Genomic DNA, 6,330 nt, shown 5'->3' on the forward strand with positions numbered 1-6,330 from the left:
CTCCCATCTCCAGCAGAAGTGGAGCCCAGAGGAGGAGCCTGCACTGCCAGCACAGTCTTGAAAAAGCAGAACAAAGTTGAAGGTCTCACACTTCCTGATTTCAAAATATAGTACAAAGCTACAGTAATCAAAACATTGTGGGTTTTGCATAAAGACAGATCAATGAAATAGAATAGGTAGCTCAGAAATATATCTTTGAACATAAGGACAAATGAGTTCTGACAGGGGTTCCAAGACAACTCAATGAGGAAAGGAATATCTTTTCAACAAATAGTGCTGAGAAAACAATATATGCACATATAAAAGAATGAAGTTGGACCCTTACTTTACATCATATGGAAAATTTTATCAGAGAGACTTCCCTGGTGGTGCAGTGGTTAAGAATCTGCCTGCCAATGCAGGGGACATGGGTTCGATCCCTGGTCTAGGAAGATTCCACATGACGTGGAGCAGCTAAGCCCATGTGCCATGACTACTGAAGCCCGCATGCCTAGAGCCTGTGCTCTGCAACAAGAGAAGCCACTGCAAATGAGAAGCCCACGCACTGCAACGAAGACCCAATGTAACCAAATAATAATAATAAATAAATAAAAACCTTAAAAAAATTTATTAGAACTCAAAGGCCTAAACATAAGAGCTAAGACTATAAAACTTTTAGAAGAAAACAGGGAGAAAGGTTTGAGAAACTACAGACTTTGTCAAGTTTGTAGTTCCCTTTGCTGTGCAAAACCTTTGAAGTTTCATTAGGTCCCATTTGTTTATTTTGGGGTTTGTTCTCATTACTCTAGGAGGTGGATCAAAAAAGATTTTGCTGTGATTTATGTCAAAGAGTGTTCTTCCTATGTTTTCCTCTAAGAGTTTTATAGTGTCTGGTCTTACATTTAGGTCTTTAATCCATTTTGAGTTTATTTTTGTGTACGGTGTTAGGGAGTGTCTAATTTCATTCTTTTACATGTAGCTGTCAAGTTTTCCCAGCACCTCTTATTGAAGAGACTTTCTTTCCTCCATTGTATATCTTTGGATCCTTTGTCATAGATTAGTTGACCATAGGTGCGTGGGTTTATCTTTGGACTTTCTATACTGTTCCATTGATCTATATTTCTGTTTTTGTGCCAGTACCATATTGTCTTGATTACTGTAGCCTTGTAGTATAGTCTGAATTCAGGGTGCCTGATTCCTCCAGCTCCATTTTTTTCCCCTCAAGATTGCTTTAGCTATTTGGGGTCTTTTGTGTCTCCACACAAATTTTAAGATTTTTTTGTTCTAGCTCTGTAGAAAATGCCACTGGTAATTTGACAGGGATTGCATTGACTCTGTAGATTGCTTTGGGTAGTATAGTCATTTTCAGTATTGATTCTTCCAATCCAAGAACATGGTATATCTCTCCATCTGTTTGTGTCATCTTTGATTTCTTTCATCAGTGTCTTATAGTTTTCTGAGTACAGGTCTCTTACCTCCTTTGGTAGGTTTATTCCTAGGTATTTTATTCTTTTTGTTGCAATGTGAATGGGACTGTTTCCTTAATTTCTCTTTCTGATCTTTTTTTGTTAGTGTATAGGAATGCAAGAGATTTCTGTGTATTAATTTTGTATCCTGCAACTTTACCAAATTCATTGATTAGCTCTAGTACTTTTCTGGTAGCATCTTTAGGATTCTCTATGTAGAGTATCATGTCATATGCAAACAGTGACAGTTTTACTTCTTCTTTTCCAATTTGTATTCTTTTTATTTCTTTTTCTTCTCTGATTGCCATGGCTAGGACTTCCCAAACTATGTTGAATAAGAGTGGTGAGAGTGGACATCCTTGTCTTGTTCCTGATTTTAGAGGAAATGCTTTCAGTTTTTCACCATTGAGAATGATGTTTGTTGTGGGTTTGTCGTATATGGTCTTTATTAGGTTGAGCTAGGTTCCCTCTGTGCCCACTTTCTGGAGAGGTTTTATCATAAATCAGTGTTGAATTTTGTAAAAAGCTTTTTGTGCATCTATTGAGTTGATCATATGGTTTTTATTCTTCAATTTGTTAATATGGTGTATCACACTGGTTGATTTGCATATATTGAAGAATCCTTGCATCCCTGGGGTAAATCCCATTTGATCATGGTGTATGATCCTTTTAATGTGCTGTTGGATTCTGTTTGCTAATATTTTGTTGAGGATTTTTGCAACTATATTCACCAGTGATATTGGTCTGTAATTTTCTTTTTTTGTAGTATCTCTGTTTGGTTTTGGCATCAGCGTGATGGTGACCTCATAGAATGAATTTGGGAGTGTTCCTTCCTCTGCAGTTTTTTGGAAGAGTTTCAGAAGGATGGGTGCTAGCTCTTCTCTAAATGTTTGATAGAATTCACCTGTGAAGCCATCTGGTCCTGGACTTGTTTGTTGGAAGATTTTTAATCACAGTTTCAATTTCATTACTTGTGATTGTTTTGTTCATATTTTCTGTTTCTTCCTGGTTCAGTCTTGGAAGGTTATACTTTTCTAAGAATTTGTCCATTTCTTCCAGGTTGTCCATTTTATTGGTATAGAGTTGCTTGTAGTAGTCTCTTAGGATGCTTTGTATTTCTGTAGTGTCTGTTGTAACCTCTCCTTTTACATTTCTATTTTTATTGATTTGAGTCCTCTCCCTCTTTTTCTTGATGAGTCTGGCTAAAGGTTTATCAATTTTGTTTATCTTCTCAAAGAAACAACTTTACTTTTATTCGTCATTGCTATTGTTTTCTTTGTTGCTATTTCATTTATTTCTTCTCTGGCCTTTATGATTTCTTTCCTCCTACTAACTTTGGGTTTTGTTTGTTCTTCTTTCTCTTGTTCCTTTAGGTGTAAGGTTAGATTGTTTATTCGAGATTTTTCTTGTTTCTTGAGGTAGGATTGTATTGCTATAAACTTCCCTCTTAGAACTGCTTTTGCTGCATCATTTTTTGATTTCCTCTTTGATTTCTTCAGTGATCTCTTGGCTATTTAGTAATGTATTGTTTAGCCTCCACGTGCTTGTGTTTTTTACATTCTTTTCCCTGTAATTGATTTCTAATCTCATAGCATTGTGATAGGCAAAGATGTTTGGTATGATATCGGTTTTCTTAAATTTATCAAGGCTTGATTTGTGACCCAAGATGTGATCTATCATGGAGAATGTTCTGTGTGCACTTGAGAAGAAAGTGTAATCTACTGTTTTTGGATGGAATGTCCTAAAATATCAATTAAATCTATCTGGCCTATTGTGTCATTAAGGCTTTTGTTTCCTTATTAATTTTTTGTCTGGATGATCTGTCCTTTGGTGTAAGTGAGGTGTTAAAGTTCCCCACTATTACTGTGTTACTGTTGATTTCCTCTTTTATAGCTGTTAGCAGTTGCCTTATGTATTGAGGTGCTCCTATGTTGAGTGCATATATATTTATAATTGCTATGTGCTCTTCCTGGATTGATCCCTTGATCATTATGTAGTGTCAGTATCTCTTGTAACAGTCTTTACTTTAAAGTCTATTTTATGTGTTATGAGTATTGCTACTCCAGCTTTCTTTGAATTTCCATTTGCATGGATGGAATATCTTTTTTCATCCCCTCACTTTCAGTCTGTATGTGTCATTAGGTCTGAAGTGGGTCTCTTGTAGACAGCATATATATGACTCTTATTTTTGTATCTGTTCAGTGAGCTTATGTCTTTTGGTTGGAGCATTTGATCCATTCACATTTAAGGTAATTATCTATATGTGTGCTCCTATTAGCATTTTCTTAATTGTTATGGGTTTATTTTTGTAGGTCCATTTCTTCTCTTGTGTTTCCCACTTAGAGAAGTTCCTTTAGCTTGTGTTGTAGAGCTGGTTTGGTGGTGCTGAACTCTCTTAGCTTTTGCTTGTCTGTAAAGCTTTTGATTTCTCCATTGAATCTGAATGAGATCCTTGCTGGGTAATCTTAGTTGTAGGTTCTTCCCTTCCATCACTTTAAATATATCATGCCACTCCCTTCTGGCTTGTAGAGTTTCTGCTAAGAAATCAGCTGTTAACTTATGGGAGTTCCCTTGTATGTTATTTGTCATTTTTCCCTTGTTGCTTTCAATAACTTTTCTTTTTCTTTAATTTTTGTCAATTTGATTACTAAGTGTCTTGGCATGTCCCTCCTGGCTGGGACTCTCTGTGTTTCCTGGACTTGGGTCACTGTTTCCTTTCCCATGTTAAGGAAGTTTTCAACTATAATCTCTTCAAATATTTTCTCGGGTCCTTTCTCTCTCTCCTCTCCTTCTGGGACCCCTATAATGTGAATGTTGTTCATTTAATGTTGTCCCAGAAGTCTCTTAGGCTGTGTTCATTTCTTTTCATTCTTTTTTCTTTATTCTGTTTCACAGCAGTGAATTCCACCATTCTGTCATCCAGGTCACTTATCCGTTCTTCTGCCTCAGTTATTCTGCTATTGATTCCCTCTAGTGTATTTTTCATTTCCGTTATTGTATTGTTCATCTCTGTTTGTTTGTTCTTTAATTCTTCTAGGTCTTTGTTAAATATTTCTTGCATCTTCTCGATCTTTGCCTCCATTCTTTTTCCGAGGTCCTGGATCATCTTCACTATCATTATTCTGAATTCTTTTTCTGGAAGGTTGCCTATCTCCACTACATTTAGTTGTTTTTCTGGGGTTTTATCTTGTCTCTTCAATGGCACATAGTCCTCTGCCTTTTCATTTTGTCTGTCTTTCTGTGAATGTGGTTTTTGTTCCACAGGCTGCAGAGTTGTAGTTCTTGCTTCTGCTGTCTGCCCTCTTTTATCACAGTTTTTAACAAATATTTTTTTAAAAACTATATGTGCATCAGAACAAGGAGGCTTTGTAGAAGAACAGAAAAAGGAGTTAGATGTAGAGTTGCCATATTCAGGAGAAAAAGAAAAAATAGACATCCAGTTAAGTCTGAACCTCACATAAGTCATTTTTAATTTTTTAGTATGAGTATACCCCGTGCAATATTTGGGTCATAATTACATCCAAAAATCATTTGTTGTTTATCTGAGATTCAAATTTGCCTTGATGTCCTATATTTCATCCAGAAACCCTAGTTAGGTCCTGACCCAGGATCCTGAGCTATCTTCCCGGTTATGTCTACTTCCAGAGCCTCTGCCATGGGCCACATGCCTCCCCCTAATGTCCAGCTCACCCAGCACGTTCTTCTCTCCACTTAGATAGTGGAGCTGTTTTCCTACAGGAAGAGGACATGCTGGGCCAGGGAACCCTGCACTGGAGGATAGGCAAGTTCAAGTTCTCTCTGTCAATTACACAATCCCAATTCTGCCCACAAGTATCTTTCCTTCGGCCTGGGTCAGGCATTGCGCTGCGGGTGCCAGAAACCACACAGGCATTACAGGGTGCTGGGTGCTTGCACAGGGAGTTTCATAGGGCACAGGGAGCCCAGAGGAGAGGGAGGCAGCTGCACTCTGCTGGTGGGGCAAGGGCAGGCCCAGCAGAAGCCTCAAGAGGATTATAAGAAGGTCAGGGGATTCAGTGTTCACTAAGTCTTGTGAGCCGGAATTTGAGTCCGAGTGGTTGACATGGCTGCACAGAATGAGGGAGTGGAGCTCCCCTCCAGGGAGCCCCTCTAGTGAGCCTAGGGCTTGTACTAACTCTTTGGTTAACAGGAACTTCTAGAAGTATATTAAACCATCTTTTCATGTGACTAGGTTCACAGACTAGAAGCAGGATGGAGAATGGACTGGGAAGGTGAGACTGGAAACAGAATAACCCCTGGGAGACATCTGTTCCCCACCATTGCCCAGATGGGGAGGATGAGGGACTGATGACAGGATGAATAGAACAGGTGCGTCTCATCAGCAGGTGGAACTCCTGGTCTGCAGACCAAGGGCCAGACAGCATGCTCTCCAAGTCAGAGCCCCCTGGGCAGCTTCTTTGAGAGCCGCTGGCCCTGCCTCCTGATAAAGGGCACCCACTTTATCAGATACATTTCTCTTCCTGAAACTTCTTTCTCCGTACCACCCCCACACTCCAGTTTCTTTTTTGAAATTTTTTACACCTACAGAAGCCTTGGAGGCATAGGTTAATTAGCAACCTTGTATCCCTCACCTGCATTCACAATTGTTTACCTTCTGCAGTACTTGATCACACCTTTTCTCTCTCAACACATTTTCAAACCCTTTGAAAGCCCACTGCAGGCATCACACCCTTCATCTCCCTTGGCCTGAGGGACCTCATGCTCTTCTCACGGCATCTCATCCTGTTCTTTGATCCATTGTCCCTACATTAAGTCCGAGCACTCAGGTTAAAGACACAGCCACCTGATCTTCCCATTGTAAAGGTATCTCTCCCCAACACAATCCACTTTTAAGAAATCCTTTCTG

The sequence above is a fragment of the Phocoena sinus genome, chromosome 6 (genome assembly GCF_008692025.1).
Source record: "Phocoena sinus isolate mPhoSin1 chromosome 6, mPhoSin1.pri, whole genome shotgun sequence".
NCBI lineage: Eukaryota > Metazoa > Chordata > Mammalia > Artiodactyla > Phocoenidae > Phocoena > Phocoena sinus.